This window comes from Podarcis gaigeae, assembly GCF_964106915.1.
Source record: "Podarcis gaigeae genome assembly, chromosome: Z".
In the NCBI taxonomy this organism is placed as follows: Eukaryota; Metazoa; Chordata; class Lepidosauria; order Squamata; family Lacertidae; genus Podarcis; species Podarcis gaigeae.
The window spans coordinates 8,159,902-8,182,804 of record NC_139691.1 but is presented as its reverse complement, the minus strand read 5'-3'; the positions used below and the strand labels follow the sequence as shown (position 1 = coordinate 8,182,804).

The 22,903-nt window shown below is 42.4% G+C and overlaps 1 long non-coding RNA gene across 5 annotated transcripts in view; it reads right to left on the bottom strand.

The window, feature by feature from the left end:
• Window positions 1-21,351: 21,351 nt before the first annotated feature.
• LOC310836533 overlaps window positions 21,352-22,903 on the bottom strand; it is a 41,768-nt gene continuing 40,216 nt past the window's right edge. For all 5 annotated transcript variants that reach the window (XR_014560108.1, XR_014560109.1, XR_014560110.1 and 2 more), the window contains one exon: window positions 21,352-22,755. This is a non-coding gene — a long non-coding RNA (uncharacterized lncRNA). The remainder of the gene's footprint in view (window positions 22,756-22,903) is intronic.

Here is a 22,903-nt window from a genome sequence, read left to right as displayed (position 1 = left end):
TGCCGACCTTCAGATCAGCAAGTCCTAGGCTCTGTGGTTTAACGCACAGTGCCACCTGCGTCCCTTCTCCACTGTATGGTAGGCATCTTCAAATAATGGTAGGCATCTTCAAATATTTGAAGGGCAGGATCCAAACCAATGGATTCAAACTACAAGAAAGGAGATTATAACTAAACATTAGGGAATGGATAACCTTGGAAAGTGGTTGGTCCTCCTTGGTTGGAGGATTTTAAGCAGAGGTTGGATGGCCATCTGCCAGGAATTCTTTAGCTGTGATTCTTCCATTGCAGGAGGTTGGGCTACATGACCTTTAGTGATGCCTTCCAACTGCATGATTAGTGGATGCCTTAAAAGGAACTAGGGTTTTCAAAAAGTGAAAATCCAACAGCCCCAAAGGAACCGAAGGTGGCATGGAAACCATACTTAATATCAACCAGTTGAGCCAAAGTAATGCTGGGATGTGGACACTAGGGGGCAGAATAGGTTAACAAGTAAACTCAGGTGGTACCTGCTTACTCTATAGGAGGATCGGCACAGAAGCATCATCCTTCATACTGACTTGTCTCCCATGTTCCACTTGCTATGAATTTATGGAGCAGTGATTGTGTGAGTTTCCTTCATTATTCCCAATGGCATTTTCACTTCTTAAGTGTGTTTCCATAATTATGGTAATTATTTTTTTTTCAAAAAAAGAATAATAATCAAACTCTCCATGAGTAATGGGAATGCCAAAAGAAACCTGACAAACCATAATTTTATTTTGCTGGGCGATAAATCAAAATGCAGGCTTGATTTCACAGTTGACTGGGATATTTGTTTCACTTGATTGCACCTGCGTCCCAGACGTTTCTTTTGCCAAGCATTCTCCCCAAAGGCCCAGCATGGTGCTGCAGAACCTAAATCTTCACCTTCGAAGGGGCCAAGCTCTAAGGTGATGCTAAAATGCTCTTTGTCTCATAGAAGGTGGAGGGCGCAAGAGTCCTTCACTGACCCATGTTGGCGGCTATGGTAGGATGTTCCTATTTTCATTAGAGAAATATTGAAGGGTTTATAGAGTTATGTAACCCCCGAGCCAAGGAGATCAGTAGCTTTACAACTTTTAGAAGACATTTAGAAGACATCTGAAGGTAGCCCTGTATAGGGAAGATTTTTTTAAATTTTTATTGCTTTACTATGTTTTTATATATTTTGGAAGCTGTCCAGAGTGGTTGGGGCAGCCCAATCAGATGGGAGGAATGTTGTGGTTGTGGTTGTTATTTAGGACATCCCTATTGGGAGGGTATGAAATTAGCAACAGCCACTACCCTCCCCTTACCCTTTCTTCAGGACAGGTAGAAAAACTGACCTGGTTGTGGAGATGTAGTTCATGTGTAAATGAAGATAAATTAAAGGGGTGGGTTAAGGAATCATTATATTTTTATTGTTACAATACCCCGGTGCTGATTGCTGCTGCCATTCATTCACAACTGTATTCTTGCAATAAGCTTTTAATTGGCAATATGTAGACACATAAATTGAAGTCACTGAGGTTTCCGCTTTTTGCTTAAGAGAGTCATTAAGAGAAGCACTTCAGCACGTTTGGATTGCAAGAAATCTGGGGCCTTTCCAGTCGTCAGAGCAGATGGTAAAGGCTCATCAGGGGCACATTTGTCAGAATGGAAATTCCTCTTTAGACTTCCCAAAGGAATAAGCTTTAGACACACATTTCATAAACTATTTTGGTGCATCTGGCAAGGAAACATCACTTTTGATGTCACTTTTTCCTGAAGGGGACATATTGCAGAGATGAGTTGCCCCTCACATCTGTTCCAATAAGAAGCTACAATTGGCTGGATAAAGGCAACCACACACAACTCAAAATGCTGGTGTGACTGCTAAGCCAGGTTTGAAAACAAACTTCATCAGATCTTAAAAGCCCAATTCTAATGAGATTTCAATGCTCTGAAATTATTTCCTGGCTCAGATAGTAATTTGAGCTAGAGAAGAATTATTGGGGATGGGTTGTAGCTCAGTGGTACATACAAAAGACATGTTGGGTGCATCTTCCACATCTCCAAGTAGAGCTGGGAGAGACCCCTGTTTGAAACACTGGAGAGCTACTATCAGTCACTGGAGACAATACTGATCTAGATGAATTGATAGTCTGACTTGGTATAAGGCAGCATCCAATGTTCCTACCACCACCACCACCCACTCTGTGTATCAGCTCCCCACTCCCCTAAATACCTCCCTGCTTGGCGTTTTACCTGGAATGGCAGCAACAATTAAACTAACACTCTGGAGAATTTCATGTCCCATCAATTGCTGAATCCATGCATATCAGCCAGCCAGGATGCCAGGTCGGGATGGCAGGATACTAGGTGAGGGTTAAGGAAAACCCTTCCTCCTCCCTCCCTGCACTACTGATCCTACTGTTGCTACATAGCCAGGAAAAGTTTCAACTGCACTTTTCTGAAAGATAGTTTACTGGTTGCTGGTTTCAGACAGTGGACATTCCCAACCCTACCTGAAGTTGCTGGAGATTGAACATCAGACCTTCTGTGTGCAGATCTCTCTGTGGCTTTTGATATCACCAACCGTGGTGTGCTCCTGGAACAGCTCTGTGGGATAGGCAGCAGGGGTATTGCATTACAGTGGCCCTGTTCCTATCTACAGGGTCAAGTTCAGAGCGTGGTTTTTGGCCCTCTGACAGCTATGGTATGGAGTGCCACAAAGCATTATTTCATCCCCATTGCTGTTTTTTCATCTACATGAAGTTGGTGGTCATTAGGATATTTGGGTGCCAAAAAGAGCATAGGAAAAGGACTAATATTGATCATTGGTTCATCTAGCTCTGTACTGATTTGCACTCAGCTCTGTTTTTCCATAGCATCCCTGCACCAGTGCTTTAACGAACCAGTGAGCTGGAGAAAGGGAAGCAAACCAAGCTTGAATTCTGGCAAGAGAGAGATGAGTGGACTTTGAAAAATCAACCAGTTGCCTGGTTTGAAGCAGGAAGCACTCCCACTGAAGGAGTAGGTATGCCATCTGGGATACCTGGATCCAGCTTTGTCACTGAAGGCTCAGGTAGCCTTAGTGGCCAGGAGTGCCTTTTTACTGCTTTGACTGTTGTGACTGTTCCTGGGCTGGAACCGCTTGATCACATTAGCTCAGGCATTGTAACTTCAAGACTGGACTTCTATAATGCACTGCATGTGGAACTTCCATTGAGGTTGACTTAGAAACTCACGGTACCTCAGAATGTTGCTACACAATTGCTGGCAGGAGTGAGATTCTGTTGGCATATTAAATCTGTGCTCAGGTATCTGTACCGGCTGCTCATTTGTTACTAGGTCAAGTTCAAGACTTTATATAAAGCCCTTCATGGCTTGGGACCAGTTTATTTGATGGATTACTTTGTCTGATACATGCCTGTTTAACCACTTTGACCTTTAGAACTTGTACAAGTGCAGCTCCTATCCTTTGGAATCCACCCCACTCACTGAGCAGGCCTACCCAGGCAAGTACCATGTTTTTCCATGTATAAGATGCCCCCGTGTATAAGACACCCCCTACTTTTGGGGACCCCAAATTAAGAAAATGGGGGGGGGGAGAGAGAGTTGGCTCAGAGTTGTTGAGCTTTATGGGGAGAGGATTGCCAAGGGGGTTGAGATTTTTTGGGAGGGGAATGCCCCATGCCCCGAAAATAACTTACTTCACGCTGCCAATCGTGCACGTGGCATAAGAAAACACCTTCTTTTAGAGTAAAATAACCTTGTCTAATACACAGAAAAGTACTGTAATTTAGTTATCTATATTTCTGTTTCAAATATTTACTGAATATTGGTGATTATTTTATGCATGCAGTCAAAACTCGGGTTAAATATGCTTCAGGTGGAGCGTTTTCAGGTTACGCTCCGTGGCGACCTGGAAGTAATGGAACACGTTACTTCCGAGTTTCGCCGCTCGCGCATGCGCAGATGCTCAAAATGACATCACACACATGTGCAGAAGTGGCGAATCGTGATCCGTGCACGTGCAGACGCGGGTTGCGTTCTACTCAGGATGCGAACGGGGCTCCGGAATGGATCCCGTTTGCATCCCGAGGTACCACTGTATTTTTTTTTTATAATATTTTTTATTAAGTTTGTAAATTACAGAAAAAAGAATAAAGAGCATGTTATAAAAGTAAAATAAGCAGATTACAAATTTTCTTGTTCTTTTTTCCAAATCTACTGGACTTCCCACATCCTCCCAACCCTGCATTCTCTGTGAACATAACATCAGCAATTTGTTAACTTATTTCATTACTTATTGTATCCTTCGTTTTATCATGTTCCCCAATTTCAAATGTATTATAACCCGAATCATGTACATTTTCATTTGAACACAATAAAGTTATTTCCTTATTCTATCTCAGACTTCCTGTGCCTTAATTTCCATTTCTTTAGTTTAATATTACTGAAGCTAGAGTTTCCTAAAAGGTGCATTTTTTTAACATTCATACAACTTATAGTGTTTTTCCAAATAGTCCTTAAATTTTTTCCAGTCCTCCTCGACTGTTTCTTCTCCCAAGTCTCGGATTCTGCCAGTCATTTCGGCCAGTTCCATGTAATCCATCAACTGCGTGTGCCATTCCTCCAGTGTGGGTAAATCTTGTGTCTTCCAATGTTTTGCAATCAGGATCCTTGCTGCTGTAGTGGCGTACATAAAAAAAGTTCTGTCCTTCTTAAGCACTCTCTGGTCCACCATGCCCAGGAGGAAGGCCTCTGGTTTCTTAGGTAAGGTAAATCTAAGTACCTTTTTTAGTTCATTATGAATCATTTCCCAAAAGGCCTTCACTTTCGGGCAGGTCCACCAGAGGTGAAAGAATGTCCCTTCCGCCTCTTTACATTTCCAACATTTATTATCAGACAGGTGATATATCTTAGCAAGCTTGACTGGGGTCATGTACCACCGGTATATCATTTTCATAATGTTTTCCTTCAAGGCACTACATGCCGTAAATTTCATTCCGGTGTTCCATAACCTTTCCCAGTCTTCAAACATAATGTTATGCCCCAAGTCCTGCGCCCACTTTATCATGGCGGATTTGACTGTCTCATCCTGAGTATTCCATTTAAGCAGCAGGTTATACATTCTCGAAAGTAGTTTACTTTTTGGTTCTAACAGTTCTGTCTCTAGTTTCGATTTTTCCACCTGGAATCCAACCTTCTTGTCTACTTTAAAGACCTCTTGAATTTGTGCATAATGCAACCAATCTCGCACCTTGTTTTTTAATTTTTCCAAGCTCTGCAGCCTCCAATTGTCTCCAATCTTTTCAATTATTTCCCCATATTTAGGCCAATTGGCCTCCATGTTAGGTCTCTTACATGCCTTGGCCTCCACCGGTGAGAGCCACCTCGGAGTCTTACTCTCCAATAAGTCTTTATATTTTGTCCAGACCATTAAAATTGCTCTCCTAACAATGTGGTTTTTAAACAATTTATGCACTTTAACCTTGTCATACCACAAATATGCATGCCACCCAAAAGCATTGTCGAACCCTTCCAGATCTAGGACATCAGTGTTTTCCAGTAAGATCCAATCTTTCAACCAGCAGAAGGCTGCAGATTCATAATATAACCTCAAGTCTGGCAGGGCAAATCCCCCTCTTTCTTTCGCATCAGTTAATATCTTAAACTTTATTCGGGGCTTTTTGCCCTGCCAAACAAACTTAGAAACATCCTTCTGCCACTTTCCAAAACATTCCACCTTGTCCATGATCTGTAGGGCCTGAAACAAAAATAACATTTTTGGCAATACATTCATCTTTATAGCTGCTATTCGGCCCAACAAGGAAAGTTTCAGTCTTGACCACGTTTCCAAATCTCTTTTGATTTCTGACCAACATTTCTCGTAGTTATCTTTAAACAAATTCAAATTTTTGGAGGTCAGATACACCCATAGGTATTTTACTTTTTTAACCACTTTTAGTTCTGTTTCTTTCACGAACTCATCTGTTTCTGTAGTTGTCAAATTTTTTGCTAGAACCTTAGTTTTTTGCTTGTTCAACTTAAATCCCGCCACCCGACCAAAATCAGAAATTAATTCTAACACTCTTTTAGTACTAGGGACTGGCTCTTGCAATGTTAATACCAGGTCATCTGCAAATGCTTTCAATTTATATTGTTTCACTCCGACTTCAATTCCCTGTACCAACCGGTCCTTTCTAATCATGTTCAATAGCACCTCCAGAACTGAAATAAACAATAGGGGGAATAGAGGGCACCCCTGCCGTGTCCCTTTTTCAATTTTAAACTCCTCTGTCACCACATTGTTTACTATCAATTTCGCTTTTTGTTCTGAATATATTGCTTCTATTCCATTTTCAAACCCCCGCCCCACTCCCATCCCTTCCAAATTTTTCTTCATAAACATCCAGGAAATGTTGTCAAAGGCTTTCTCCGCATCAATAAAGATTAGCACCGCTCTAGTGTTGAGCTTTGTTTGTAAAAGTTCCAAAATATTGATAATGTTTCTTGTGTTGCCAAACAAATGCCTACCAGGGAGAAAGCCAGCCTGGTCCTTATGGATCACTTCATTAAGCACTTTTTTAAACCTACTTGCCAAAATGTCTGCAAAAATTTTGTAATCCACATTTAGGAGTGAGATGGGGCGGTAGTTCTTAAGCTGGGTCTTTTCAGTTTCTAGTTTAGGTATCAATGTGATGTAGGCTTCTTTCCACGTTTCCGGTGTCTTCCTCCCCTCCATAATCTGGTTACAGACCTCCAACAAAGGTTGTATCAAATAGTCTTTCAAAACCTTATAGTATTTGGAGGTAAGTCCATCAGGGCCTGGAGATTTGCCTAATTGAAGGTTCTGAATGGCACTTTCAATTTCTTGCTGTGTGATATTACTATTCAGGATTGTTCTCATTTCCTGAGGTATTTTCTGTAGTCCATTGGTTTTAAGAAATTGGTCCACCTCCGAGTCTTTCTGTGGCCCTTGTGAATAAAGTTCTTTGAAATATCTCTGGAAGCACTTTCTAATTTCCTCGGGTTTCTGAACCATTCTCCCTTCAATCTCTAGATTAACTGTATTAAGTTTTTGTCTCTTTTTCAACTGCCATGCTAGCAGTTTCCCACACTTATTTGCTGATTCAAAAGATCTTTGTTTCATTTGTTTAATTTTCCATTCCACCTCTTGATTTATCAATTTCAAATATTGTGCTTGGAAAAATTTCACTTCTCTCAGCACTTCCTTCGATTTGGGCCTGGATCTTAGTTTTTTTTCTCCATCTCTTATTTTTTCCAATATCTTCTCCTTCTTTTCATTCCAGAGCTTTTTCTTGATCGTATTTTGTTGTATTAGAAACCCTCTCATAACTGCTTTACTTGCGTCCCAGATTGTTCTTTTTTCCACAGTGGTATTTAAATTTATCTCAAAATAGTCCTTTAAAGTTTTTTGGGCCTTCTTAACAATCTTCTCGTCCCTTAGTAAGGTGTCATTCATTTTCCATCTGAAGGATCCGGTTGTATTTAGTCTCAATTCCATTTTCAAAGCATTATGGTCGGAGCAGGTTTTTGGGCAGATTTCCACCTTTCTAGTCTTGGGTGCCAGTCCTCTAGTTATCCATATTTGGTCGATTCGTGTCCATGTCAGATGAGCTTCAGAAAAGAAAGTCCCTTCTTTTCCTAGGGGGTTCTTAACCCTCCATATGTCAATTAAGTCCACATTGTCAGTCATTTCAAAGAAAGTTTTAGGTAATCTGCCATCTTTCGTTATGTTAGCACTTTGCGACTTATCCATATTTACAGACACAACCCCATTCATATCACCCATCATGATGATGTTGTTATAGTCTAAGTAATCCAGCATAATCTCATGCAGCTTCCTGAAAAATTCAGATTTCCCTTCATTTGGAGCATATATTCCTAATATCAAAAATTTTTCTCCTTGTGTCTGAATTTCAATCGCCAAAATTCTGCCGTGTTCATCTTTAAATAAGAATTTCGGTGACAGGCTCTCCTTTGCATATATCACCACTCCTCTTTTCTTAACTTTATCTGAAGAAATAAATTCTTGGCCTAATCTTTTATTAATTAGCACTTTTCTGTGGAGCCTTGTCACATGCGTTTCTTGCAGGCAAATAATGTCCAATTGTTCTTTTTTCAAAATATGAAATACTTTTCTTCTTTTTTCCGGAGAATTTCCGCCATTTATATTCCAACTGAGAAGCTGCAGCGACATCCTGGTCTAATTGGTGGGTCTACAGTGGGGTGTCTAGGTTTCCCTCCGATCCCGGAGGTGGTAATGCTGGTCCAGATCCAGACGGTGTAGGCTTTGGAGATGGTCCCGGTGGTGGTGGTGGCCAAGAAGCTGCGGCTCCTTTCTGGAGGTCCTCCTCGTGGTCGTGTAAGAACTTCTGTTGGTCCTCAGGTGTTTTAATTCTTACTTTCCTTCCTTTGTAGGTAAATGATAGTCCTTGTGGAAACTCCCACCTATAAGGGATTGTGTTGTATCTCAACAGTTTGGTCAAATCTGTATAAGTGGTCCTAAGATCCAAAAGGTGTTTGGGTATGTCTCTGTAAATTTCAGCCTTTTTACCTTCTATCTCCAAAGATTTTTTAAAATGTAGGCCTAGTATCTTGTCTCTTTCCTCTCTTGATCTCAGAATAACCAAACAGTCTCTGGACTTATCCTTCTTTATCAATTTTCCCAGTCTGAAGGCCGTCACAATTTTAAAATCCTTATCTTCCTCAATCCCCCAGAATTTGGAGAACAAAAGTGTTAGAAATCCCTGTAAATTTCCCTCCTCCAGTTCTGGGATGGCCCTTAATCTGAGATTATTTTCCTTACTTTTCAATTCAACCAATGACAGGTAGGCTTGTTGTTCCCCTACCTGTCTTTTCAGAGGCCTTACTTCCCCCTTAATCTCATCAACCTTTTTGTTCGCCTGTTCTGCTTTTTGACTGGCTTCCACAGCAAGCTTATAATTTTCAGTCGTTGCCCCTTGCAATTTTTCAATTGCCTGAGTATGCTGAGAAACCTGCTCAGATAATTTACTAATAGAGGATGTAGCTTGGTCAATTTTTGATGATTGATTGTCCACTTTTTGGTTTAAAATTGCCAGTTGTTCCAAAATTTGTTTCAGGACTATTTCAGATCCTCCAGTTGCCATATCTTCTGCAGCAGGCTCTTCAACTTCCACCTCCTGTGCTGTCAGCACAGTTGGGACGGATGATCTTCGTTGATGAGATAGGGTTGTTTGAACAAGTTGCACTGGTTTCTTTTCTTTTTCTTTAGCTTTAGCTGCTCTTGTTCTCCCTGAGCCGCTCATTCCACACCTGCCTCTGTTCAAGGTCAAATTTTCTTTTGTTTCATAAGTCAGACAAGTCCAGAGTGTAAACAATTTAACCACAGAGAATCACAATAAAGTACAGTTCCCAGGCCTCTATGTCTCCACAATCCTCTAGGTGGGGGTATTTCAAAGTTTCAAGGAAGGAGAGAACTCTTATCCACCATTGAAGTTCTTATATTCCCTATGTTAAATCTTTAGTAGTTCCAGAGCACAAAAGGAAGGTTCCCCGGGCTTTCTTTTTCTTGAAGAAAAGCCACAAGGTGTCAAGAAAGGTCCCAGCCACAATGTTTAAACGTTAATGTCTCAGTCTATGTATCAGTTTAAACTCCAATAACAGTATCAGCAGTTTGACAGTTCTCTTTTGCACACTGACAGCCCGACAACTGGGTTGTCCCTTTTAACTCCGCATAGCTCAAAATTAGGAAGAAGGTTCCAAGAATAAAATCCACAGATTTTGCAAAGATTTCCTGCTTGTCTTTTCACTACAAAGTCTATCAGATACACCCTCGTTTTGCTTTTACAGTCCCTTTTAAGCGCTTCAGCGCTCTTCTGAACGGTTGCTTTAATCGGTTAGCAAGATCGGGAGACGGACTTCCTGTTACTCGCCTCCCGTTTTCAGCCGAATTTCAACCAAATTCCCAAGTTTTAATCCGATGTTTAGCTCCCCTTACTCACGGGTATGTAGCAGCCAATTTCGATGTTTTCAAGAAGAAAGGTCGGCGCTCATCAGCAGCAGCAGCGCGGCTTTGCATCCACGAAAAGAGCGATGAACTCACAGCGCCGCTCCCCCTTTCGCGTTCCGGAGCCCCTTACGGGGCTCCTTCTTCGTTTCTGGGGGGGCTTTTGGCGCCCGCCGAGTCCCACGGCCACAGGCTCGCTCTGCCTGTGGTTTTTCTTGATGGGTCTCCGCTTTGCCGCAGCGGACGACCCTTTTTCGCGGAGCCCCTCTTCACAAAGTAAAGAGGACCACCATTGCTGTTTTGCGCCACCTCTAACAGTTTTGTGGATTTTAGCTGCATTTTGTTGATAATTTATTACATACACAACTTAGAGAAGGATTGGGGAAATGTTTTCAGCCCAGGAGCTGCATGCCTTTCTTGGCAAACTTTCAATGGTCATATGCCTTGTGGTAGGTGGGACAAAATAGGTGGGGGGAAAATGTATTCAAATTGTACCATTGTATAGTAGGCTGGGACTGAGAGAAACCTCCATCTGAAATTCTGGCAAACAGTTGCCAGTCAGTGTTGGCAGTACTGAGCTAGATGAAATAATTGGTCTGACCCAGTGCAGGGCAGCTTCCTAAGTTCCTAACCTTTATTAAATAACATTGATTGCAATGTTTCTAGTTTGTGTTCCTCGATGTAACAAGGAAACCTAAAGAAAAGTTTCATGAACTCATTTGAACCTTGGAGTGGAGATGCTGGGGAGAAATGTCAGGGTGTTTCCAAGTCAGGTTGATGGTTCTAGCCTGCTCTTATTTTTGTCTAAATTTATGTACCCAGCCAAGAGTATTATATTGTTTGGAAAGAGAAACAGAGAGAAAGAGAAAGAGAGAGAGAGAATATGTATACAGAGGCTTACATTGGGGGTGAAATGGAGGGAATGGTGTTCTTCTTCAAAAAACAATTAATTTCATATATTTTGGACAATGACAAAGAGGGAAACAAAAAGCCTTCCAGGACAATATTTGCTATTGGAGCTCAGATGGAAATTCTACAAAATGCTGGCTTTGCCCCATGCAGGCTTCCCACTCCACTGTTCTTAAAAGGATGAGAAATTGCTTATCTTAGCATTTGTAAGTTTATTTTTGGATGTGATTACAAGGCCTGTCATGTCAACTTTCTGAGAAGGTTGCATCCATTGTCCTTAGAAAGCTAAAGTGTGATTACTGTGGGGATTGCTTTTTTCTGTTACTCAATTGTTTAAAATCGGAGAAGTCACTAAGGTCGTTCTTCGACCCAGCTGTGTTGATGGATTAAAGATGGAGTCAAATATTTACCACAAGCCACACACACAAAAAACAAAAAACCCAGAAAAACAGTCAGTGCCCATAGGCTGTGGCAAGTGGCTGCAAGAGGCTTCCCTCAAGATAACATCCAAATAAAACCTTGGCTCTATGTCACGCCCTCAAGACTGTCCCCAAACCACACCACTCACTGGCCCCAACCTGCAGCTTCTTTGAGTCTCCCCCAGATGGATAAGATATAGAGGGCTGTATAAGTGTGTGTAGAAACTAGACTGCTATAGGTAAAGGTAAAGGGACTCATGACCATTAGGTCCAGTCGTTGCTGACTCTGGGGTTGCGGCGCTCATCTCGCTTTATTGGCTGAGGGAGCTGGCGTACAGCTTCCGGGTCATGCGGCCAGCATGACTAAGCCACTTCTGGTGAACCAAAGCAGCGCACGGAAACGCTGTTTACCTTCCCGCCAGAGTGGTACCTATTTATCTCTTTCAAACTGCTAGGTTGGCAGGAGAAGGGACCGAGCAACGGGAGCTCACCCCGTCGTGGGGAATCAAACCGCCGACCTTCTGATTGGCAAGCCCTAGGCTCTGTGGTTTAACCCACAGCACCACCCGCACTATACTGACTACTATACAGAGGTCAAATTTACATTAGTTTCTCCACCCCACTTGACTTGTGCCCACCACTGTTATATGCTCCCCTGCAAACAGGAGTTGCCCATCCTATTTCAATGCCTGAGGCATATCCCCCAAGTGTCCTGATTTTCCAGGGACAGTCCTGGAATTATAAAAGCCATCCTCGCTTCTGATTCAATCCTAGAATGTTCCTATTTCCCCTTCCAGTGCTGCCGCCACTGAGCTCAGAGAGGAGGATGAGCCAGGGCTTGTCCCGAGCAGTGGTGATGGTGGCTGCGAGGGAGCAACCCATGGCCTCCCCATGGCCACTGCTGACAGTCTCCTCCCTTGGGAAGTTCGTTGTGGTTGCTGGAGAGCAGGCAAGGAGGGGAGGCTACCAATGCAGAGGCCAGCTCTGTGTGACATGCCGGCTCAGAGGGGCAGGCAGAAGGCTGGGAGGGAAGAAAGGAGGAGCAGAGCACAGCGCAAACAATCTTGATTTCTTTTTTTTAAAAAAAATGCTTTAGGTCTCCATGTCTAATTTTGCCCCTTTCTATTTATTCATTGGGGTGTATTCCTCTTTATGTAAATCTACGGAATCTACTAAAGAAGGGCGTGTGTCCTGTTAATGTACTGGTGGTGGCACTTGTCCTACTGGTAGGAAATGATTGGGGGGGCGCGAAAATGGGGGGTTGGGGAAGGTCAGTTGGAAGGTATTGGAAGGTGCTGCACTGCTGCTGCCCCTGCCCCACCATTGTAGTCTTGCTTACTGAGACTGCATGACTGAGGCTTCTAGGTTCTCACAAGAGGTCTGTGAGATGTTGCCAGAACCCAGAAGCCTCAGCTGCCTCTCCTTGCTTCTCCGGTGCCAGCGGCAGAGGGCAAGCAGGACACCCCACCCACCCCCATACCATGGGAGAAGTGAGGAAAAGCAGCAGCAGCAGCAGCCTTCAGGTGGACTGAAAGGGAAGGCAGCCCTCACACTGAAAAAGACTCCCTGATGTGGCTGTATATGTTGATTTTATTTGAATCTGAGAGGGAGTTATGATAAAGGGGGGTTCTTTACTGGAATTTGAACTTGGGATGTCCTACATTCAAGGCCCAAAATGGGACTACTGAGATACTGTGCTTGTCAGTAGATCCAATGATTACTGGGAAGTTTGCCCAATATCATTGGGCCTATTCTGGCTAGAAAGGCCATGATCCTTGTCACAAATGCCCTGGCCATTCATAGCAAAAGAACATGTATCAGGGCCCTGCCAGATTTAAGATGTTACATGAAACTCTATGGGAAATAAATTGTGGGTAAGCCTGCACCTTAGGGGGAAAGACACTGTGTTCTTAAAATGTTCTTGGAGGGTTTGACACACAAAGTTGCCTCAGGTTAAGTGCCTCGTGTACTCTCTTTGGGGGGGGGGGGAGTTTTCACAAGAAAGAAAAGCTTTCACAGGGATATTTTTAGAGAGATACAGAATGGTGAGAGATTCTGGCATAGGAGACAACTCCTAGAGGCCAATGTGCCTTCGCATCCCCCTCCCCAAATATTTGAGGGGTCTGCCCTCCCCCAGATGATGGGCATTGCCATTCAAATGGTGTGGGTGCACTGCATCATGTGATCGATTATGCAGGGTGGGGCTTACCTGCCCACCACCCAATATTTTACTCAAGTTGGTGTTGCAAAACAGCAGTGTCCGGGCTGAAGGAAAACTCCACGCAGCAAATGAGGAACAACAAAAGGTTTATTGCCTGGCTAGCCAGCAAACTGACTCAGAGGAATCAGTTTTTTTTATATATATATAATATTTTTTATTAGTTTTATAAAGTACAGAAAAAAGAATAAAGAACGTATTATAAAAGCCAAAAAGAAAAGTTAGAAATTTTTCTTACCCTTTTTTCCAAATCTGTTGGACTTCCCCACATCCTCCCACCCCTGCATTCTCTGTGATACATAACGTCTGCAATTTGTTAACTTATTTCAATACTTATTGTATCTTCCTTTTTATCATGTTGCCCAATTTCAAATGTATTATAACCCAAATCATGTACATTTTCATTTTAACACAATAAAGTTGTTTCATTATTCTATCTCTGACTCCTTGTACCTTAATTTCCATTTCTTGAATTTAACATTACTGAAGCTAGAATTTCCTAAAAGGTGCATTTTTTAACATTCATACAACTTATAATGTTTTTCCAAATAGTCTTTAAATTTTCTCCAATCTTCCTCAAATGTTTCTTCTCCCAAGTCTCGGATTCTGCCAGTCATTTCAGCCAGTTCCATATAATCCATCAACTGCGTGTGCCATTCCTCCAGTGTGGGTAAATCTTGTGTCTTCCAGTATTTTGCAATCAAAATCCTTGCTGCTGTAGTGGCATACATAAAAAAAATTCTGTCCTTCTTAAACACTCTCCGGTCCACCATGCCCAGAAGGAAGGCCTCTGGTTTCTTAGGTAAGGTAAATCTCAGTACCTTTTTTAATTCATTATGAATCATTTCCCAGAAGGCCTTCACTTTTGGGCATGTCCACCAGAGGTGAAAGAATGTCCCTTCCGCCTCTTTACATTTCCAGCATCTATTATCAGACAGGTGATATATCTTAGCAAGCTTGACTGGGGTCATGTACCACCGGTATATCATTTTCATAATGTTTTCCTTCAAGGCACTACATGCCGTAAATTTCATTCCGGTGTTCCATAACCTTTCCCAGTCTTCGAACATGATGTTATGCCCCAAATCCTGCGCCCATTTTATCATGGCGGATTTGACTGTCTCATCCTGAGTATTCCATTTAAGCAACAGGTTATACATTCTCGAAAGTAGTTTACTTTTTGGTTCTAACAATTCTGTCTCTATTTTCGATTTTTCCACCTGGAATCCAACCTTCTTGTCTACTTTAAAAACCTCTTGAATTTGTGCATAATGCAACCAATCTCGCACCTTGTTTTTTAGTTTTTCCAAGCTCTGCAGCCTCCAATTGTCTCCAATCTTTTCAATAATTTCCCCATATTTAGGCCAATTGGCTTCCATATTAGGTCTCTTACGTGCCTTGGCCTCCACCGGTGAGAGCCACCTCGGAGTCTTACTCTCCAATAAGTCTTTATATTTTGTCCAGACCATTAAAATTGCTCTCCTGACAATGTGGTTTTTAAACAATTTGTGCACTTTAACCTTGTCATACCACAAATATGCATGCCACCCAAAAGCATTGTCAAACCCTTCCAGATCTAGGACATCAGTGTTTTCCAGTAAAATCCAATCTTTCAACCAGCAGAGGGCTGCAGCTTCGTAATATAACCTCAGGTCTGGCAGGGCAAATCCCCCTCTTTCTTTCGCATCAGTTAATATCTTAAACTTTATTCGGGGCTTTTTGCCCTGCCAAACAAACTTAGAAATATCCCTCTGCCACTTTCCAAAGCATTCCACCTTGTCCACGACCTGTAGGGTCTGAAACAAAAATAACATTTTTGGCAATACATTCATTTTTATAGCTGCTATTCGGCCCAACAAGGAAAGTTTCAATCTTGACCATGTTTCCAAATCTCTTTTGATTTCTAACCAACATTTCTCGTAGTTGTCCTTAACCAGATTCAAATTTTTGGAGGTCAGATACACCCCTAGATATTTTACTTTTTTAACCACATTTAATTCTGTTTCTTTCACAAACTCATCTGTTTCTGTACTTGTCAAATTTTTTGCTATAACCTTAGTTTTTTGTTTGTTCAGCTTAAATCCCGCCACCCGACCAAAGTCCGAAATTAATTCTAACACTCTTTTAGTACTAGAGACAGGCTCCTGCAATGTTAATACCAGGTCATCTGCAAATGCTTTCAATTTATATTGTTTCACTCCGACCTCAATTCCCTGTACCAACCGGTCCTTTCTAATCATGTTCAATAGCACCTCCAGAACTGAAATAAACAATAGGGGGGATAGGGGGCACCCCTGCCGTGTCCCTTTTTCAATTTTAAACTCCTCTGTCACCACATTGTTTACTATCAATTTCGCTTTTTGTTCTGAGTATATTGCTTCTATTCCATTTTCAAACCCCCGCCCCACTCCCATCCCTTCCAGGTTTTTCTTCATAAACGTCCAGGAAATATTGTCGAAGGCTTTCTCCGCATCAATAAAGATTAACACCGCTCTAGTGTTTAATTTTGTTTGTAGAAGTTCCAAAATATTGATGATGTTTCTTGTGTTGCCAAACAAATGCCTACCAGGGAGAAAGCCAGCCTGGTCTTTATGGATTACTTCATTAAGCACTTTTTTAAACCTACTTGCCAAAATGTCTGCAAAATTTTTGTAATCCACATTTAGGAGTGAGATGGGGCGGTAGTTCTTCAGCTGAGTCTTTTCAGTTTCTAGTTTGGGTATCAATGTGATGAAGGCTTCTTTCCACGTTTCCGGTGCCTTCCTCCCCTCCATAATCTGGTTACAAACCTCCAACAAAGGCTGTATCAAATAGTCTTTCAAAACCTTATAGTATTTGGAGGTAAGTCCGTCGGGGCCTGGAGATTTGCCTAGTTGTAGGTTCTGAATGGCACTTTCAATTTCTTGCTGTGTAATGTTACTACTCAGGGTTGTTCTCATTTCCTGAGGTATTTTCTGTAATCCATTGGTTTTAAGAAATTGGTCCACCTCCGAATCTTTCTGTGGCCCTTGTGAATAAAGTTCTTTGAAATATCTCTGGAAGCACTTTCTAATTTCCTCGGGTTTCTGAACCATTCTCCCATCAATTTCTAGATTTGTAACAGTATTAAGTTTTTGTCTCTTTTTCAACTGCCATGCTAGCAGTTTCCCACACTTATTTGCTGATTCAAAGGATCTTTGTTTCATTTGTTTAATTTTCCATTCCACCTCTTGATTTATCAATTTCAAATATTGTGCTTGGAGAAATTTCACTTCTCTCAGCACCTCCTTCGACTTTGGCCTAGATCTTAATTTTTTCTCTCCATCTCTTATTTTTTCCAATATCTTCTTTTCATTCCAGAATTTTTTCTTGATCGTATTTTGTTGTATTAGAAACCCTCTCATGACTGCTTTACTTGCGTCCCAGATTATTCTTTTTTCCACAGTAGTATTTAAATTTATTTCAAAATAGTCCTTCAAAGTTTTTTGGGCCTTCTTAACAATTTTCTCGTCCCTTAATAAGGTGTCATTCATTTTCCATCTGAAGGATCCGGTTGTATTTAGTCTCAATTCCATTTTCAAAGCATTATGGTCGGAGCAGGTTTTTGGGCAGATTTCCACCTTTCTAGTCTTGGGTGCCAGTCCTCTAGTTATCCATATTTGGTCGATTCGTGTCCATGTCAGATGAGCTTCAGAAAAGAAAGTCCCTTCTTTTCCTAGGGGGTTCTTAACCCTCCATATGTCAATCAAGTCCACATTGTCAGTCATTTCAAAAAAAGTTTTAGGTAGTCTGCCATCTTTCGTTATGTTAGCACTTTGCGACTTATCCATATTTACAGACACAACCCCATTCATGTCACCCATCATAATGATGTTGTTATAGTCTAAGTAGTCCAGTAGTCCAGTTTGACTTCCGGAGGCGGCGCAAAATAGCAATGGCGGTCCTCTTTACCTGGTGAAGAGGGGCCCCGCGAAAAAGGGTCGTCCGCTACGGCAAAGCAGAGACCCGTCAAGAAAAACCGCAGGCAGAGCGAGCCTGCGGCCGTGGGACTCGGCGGGCGCCCAAAGCCCCCCCGGAAACGAAGAAGGGGCTCCATAAGGGGCTCCGGAACACGAAAGGGGGAGCGGCGCTGTGAGTTCATCGCTCTTTTCGTGGATGCAAAGCCGCGCTGCTGCTGCTGCTGCGCGCCGACCTTTCTTCTTGAAAACATCAAAATTGGCTGTTACATACCCGTGAGTAAGGGGAGCTAAACATCGGAAATTTTGGGAATTTGGTTGAAATTCGGCTGAAAACGGGAGGCGAGTAACAGGAAGTCCGTCTCCCGACCCTGCTAACCAGATTAAAGCAATTGCGCAGAAGAGTGCTGAAGCGCTGAAAGGGGACTGTCAAAGTAAAATGAGGGTGTATTTGACAGACTTTGTAGTGAAAAGACAAGCAGGAAATTTTTGTAAAGGCTGTGGACTTTATCTTTGGGACCTTCTTCCTAATTTTGAGTTAAGTGGAGTTAAAAGAGACAACCCAGCGATCGGGCTGTCAGTGTGCAAAGGAGAGCTGTCAAACTGCTGATACAGTTATTGGAGCTTAATTGATACATAGATTGAGACATTAACGTTAAAACATTGTTGCTGGGACCTTTCTTGACACCTTGTGGCTTCTTTTTAAGTCAAAGAAAGCCTGTGGAAACTTCCTTTTGTGCTCTGGAACTATCAAAGACTTAACATAGGGAATATAAGAACTTCAATGGCGGACAAGAGTTCTCTCCTTCCTTGAAACTTTGAAATACCCCCACCTAGAGGATTGTGGAGATATAGAGGCCTGGGAATTGTACTTTATTGTGACTCTCTGTGGTTAAATTGTTTACATTCTGGACTTTGTCTAACTTATGAAACAAAAGAAAATTTGACCTTGAACAGAGGCAGGTGTGGAATGAGTGGTACAGGGAGAACAAGAGCAGCTAAAGCTAAAGAGAAAGAAAAGAAACCAGGGCAACTTGTACAAACAACCCTATCTCATCAACGAAGATCATCCGTTCCAACTGTGCTAACAGCACAGGAGGTGGAATTTGAAGAGCCTGCTGCAGAGCCTGCTGCAGAAGATATGGCAACTGGAGGATCTGAAATAGTCCTGAAGCAAATCTTGGAACAACTTGGAATTTTAAATCAAAAAGTGGACAATCAATCATCAAAAATTGACCAAGCTACATCCTCTATCACTAAATTATCTGAGCAAGTTTCCCATCATACCCAGGCAATTGGCACCCCTGGATTCTGGACAGACAAAAGGAAGTCTTGTCACATGGAAAATGGAGCAGGCTTTGTTTTCTGTTGCTCCAAGGGTCCCAGCCAACAGATTCAAGTGACAATAAAGGAGATTCCAACTAAACATTGAAGGTAAAGGACCCCTGACCATTAGGTCTAGTCGTGACCGACTCTGGGGTTGCGGCGCTCATCTCGCTTTATTGGCCAAGGGAGCCGGTGTATAGCTTCCAGGTCATGTGGCCAGAATGACTAAGCCGCTTCTGGCAAACCAGAGCAGCACACGGAAACGCCGTTTACCTTCCCGCCGGAGCGGTACCTATTTATCTACTTGCACTTTGACGTGCTTTCAAACTGCTAGGTTGGCAGGAGCTGGGACCGAGAACGGGAGCTCACCCTGTGATGGGGATTCGAACCACCAACCTTCTAATCGGCAAGCCCTAGGCTCTGTGGTTTAACCCACAGCGCTACCCGCATCCCTAGCTAAACATTAGGAATAACTTATTGATGGTAAGAGCTGTTCAACAATGGAACACACTCCCTCAGGTAGTGGTGGACTTTCCTTCATGGCCATCTGACAGAGATTTTTTTACCTGTGATTTCTGCATTACAGGGGTTGGACTAGATGATCCTTGGTGTCCTTTCCAACTCTACAGTTCTATGATTTTATAAGTGCTTCTTCACATAGCACACTTAAACTATGGAATTAGTTCTCTCAAGAGGTAGTGATGGCCACCAACTTGGATGGAATTAAACAAATCTATGGCAGTTAAGGTTATCAATGGACACTAGCAGTGATGACTATGCTCTACCTCCACTGTTGGAGGCAAGTTACTCTCTGAATACCAGTTTCCAGGAAGCATGAAAGGGGAATGTGCTGTTGTGCTCTGGTCCTACTTGTTGGCTTCCCTTTTGGGCATCTGGTTAGCCACTATGAGAGGCGGATGTTGGACTAGGTGAGTCTTTTTCCTATTTCAGCATGGCTCTTCTTATGTTCTTAATCTTAGTAAGGGTAAAATGGTATGAAAAGAAGCAGGGAAGAGAGAGTAAGGGAATGAGGAGGCATAAGCTCAATTCAGTCATTCCATTAATGTCTTAAATGTCTTAGCTATCAGTCTCAGTTTCCTCTTATCCACACTAAACATACACAATGCCCTCAACCATTCCTCATAAGACTTAGTTTCCAGGCCCTTAGTCATCTTGCTTGCCCTTCTCTACACACGTTCTAGCCTGTCAACATCCTTCTCTAATCATGACACTCAGAACTGGACACAGTATTTCAGGTGTGTTCCAGATGTATTCTGACCATGGAAGAATAGAGCGGGACTATTACTTCCCTTGATTAGTACACTATACTTCTGTTGATAAAGCCTAGAATAGCATTCTTTTTTTTGCTGCTGCATCACACACTGTTGACTCATGTTAAACTTGTGTTCTACTAAGACCCCAAGATCCTTTTCAGGTGTCCTCCATCTTATATTGGTGCAGCTAGTTTGTCCTGTCTAGGTTCAGAACCATACCTTTGTCCCTGCTGACATTTATTTTGTTAGTTTTGACCCAGTTCTCACATCCGTTAAGGTCATATTGAATCCTGATTCTGTCTTCTGTGGCATTAGCTACCTCTCCCAGTTTGCTGTCACCTGCAAATTTGATGAGCATCCCCTCAATTCCTTCATCCAAGTCATTAATGGAGATGTTGAACAATGGGCCTAGGACAGAACCCTGCAGCACCTCACATCTATTTTTTTTCGAGGATGATGAGGAACCATTAATGAGTACCGTAATCCTTGGGTTTGGTCAGCCAACCAGCCACAAATTCACCTAAGTTACCTTGTTCAACCCACATTTTACCAGCTTTCTTGCAAGAATATCATGGCAGATGAAAGCTCATACCAATAACAAACTTAGTTGGTCTCTAAGGTGCTACTGGAAGGAATTGTTTTATTTTGTCAGAACTCTTACTGTAATCCACCAAACTTGTAATGCCATCAAAAAAAGAAATGAGATTTGTTTGACATGACTTGTTTTTAAGAAACCTGTGTTGGGTCTTAGTAATCACATCATTATTTTCTAAGTGCTCACAGACCACCTGCTGAATTATTTGTTCTACAACCTTTCCTGGTATTGATGTCAAGTTCACCAGTCAGTAGTTACCTGGGTCTTCTTTTTCCCCCTTTTCTGAAGATGGGAGCAACATTTGCCTGCCTCTAGTCTGTAGGGACTTCACTTGTTCTCCAATAATTCTCAAAGAGCATCAGTGCCAAGTGATGGAGAGAAGGACCCATTAAGATCTGGTCTATCTCAGTTTTCAGAGATAATGGGACTAGCTCTATCCCATGCAATTCTGAGGCAGGTTTTTTTATGAAAAATTCTAAGACATCCATCCCCACCCCCCATTAAAGTTTTTCCTTCTAAACTGCTAATATCACACCTGGAGCAGGGGGAGGGACAGTGGCAGCCATTCTTTTCCCATACAATTCCCTCTGAGAACACAACCCAGTTCCTCCTAGGGGGCCTTGCCTTACATGCATTCAATGCACATGACAGCAAGGAGCCCCATGCACTAGCCTCTCAGATTGTGGGCAGCTGTATACCCTATTTTAGAAATGAAATAGGAGGGGTGCTATGGATATAGCACATAACCTACAAGGCCACCTTGTAAAATAATCCACTAGACTGGGGATTCTAAAGTGGACTGTTGTTTCGTTTCAGGTCATGATCCATTGGGACTGAACAGAGTAGGCATAAGAATCTAAGAGCTTGCTGGATCAAGCCAATGGCCCATCTAGTCCAACATCCTGTTCTCACAGTGGTGCACCTGCAAACAGGATTTGAGCACAAGAGCATTCTCCCCTCCTGTTGGTTCCAACAGCTGGCATTCAGAAGCATCACTGCCTCTGACTCTGGAGCATAGTCATCATGGCTAGTAGCCGTCAATAGCCCTCTCCTCCATGCTTTTGTCTAATCCTCTTCTAAAGTCATTGGGGATGGTGGCCATCTGTGCCTCATGTGAGGCATTCCATAGTTTAACTATGAGCTGCATGAAGATATCCTTTCTTTTATCTGTCTTGAATCTTCCAGCACTCAGCTTTGTTGGATGTCCACAAGTTCAAATATTGTGAGAGGGGTATGGCACATGGACATCAATTTTACAATGGCAATGCCCCATCAACCCTTGGGGGGAACAGTCCCCTCAAATATTTTATTTGGGGGCTGAATACCCCCTCGTCCCCTAGGAGTTTGCTCCTATGCTAGTGGGATAGCTCCAGATGGTGCTTTGAAGTAAGCCATCCATGAAACTAGCACTCTAAAAATGGATCCTTCTAGGGAGGGACCCTTATGAGCTCATCCACCTTTTCATTGGATTGGCTGGGTTGGATGGAATTTATCAATAAAAGCAGGAATGAGATGACTCATTGTTATCTCCCTGGCAATGAGGTAATACACCTAAAAGAGGATGTGACTCTCATCTGTAAAACGTATTTCCCCCTCCTCTTTGAATTCATTTCCCTGATGCAATGTGGCACAAAGAAATTAGAGTCATTGTATTAAGATTAAAATGGGTATCTGTGTCAAGGCAATTTAATTCTGCCCAGAGACAGCAATTCAGAAAACAACCCTCTCACACTGGAACTTTCTTCCCTGGAAGCTCAGAGGGCTTCATCCCACTTGCATATCGGCACTACACCAATTTTAACCAAATTGTGTTTGTTTTTTAATTATACAAGAGGCTATAAATTGTAGCTTTGAAGACACAGGGATGGATAGTCATAGATCATTTCCTAATGAGTCGCAAAATGTTATTGGGATATGGGAAGGAGCAAGGAGGCAAGATATCAAATGAGCTGTCATTTGAGTGATGGAGTTTGTCAGGAACTTCTGCTGCTCATTGCCTCTTGTGAACAGCATCAGTGCAGCTTCTTGGCAAAGAACCTTCCAGGTTGTCTCCACCAATCATGCCTGTTGGCTTCTCCTGTGCCACAAGAAGGTTGCCAAATCAGAAAAAAGATACATTAACAAATGAATTAACTGTGCCCTGAGGACTGAAAGACAGCATTTACTTTTGCAGCCAGAGGACTAAGGCTACAGCAGGCAGATAGGAGGGAAACAGGGCAACTCTA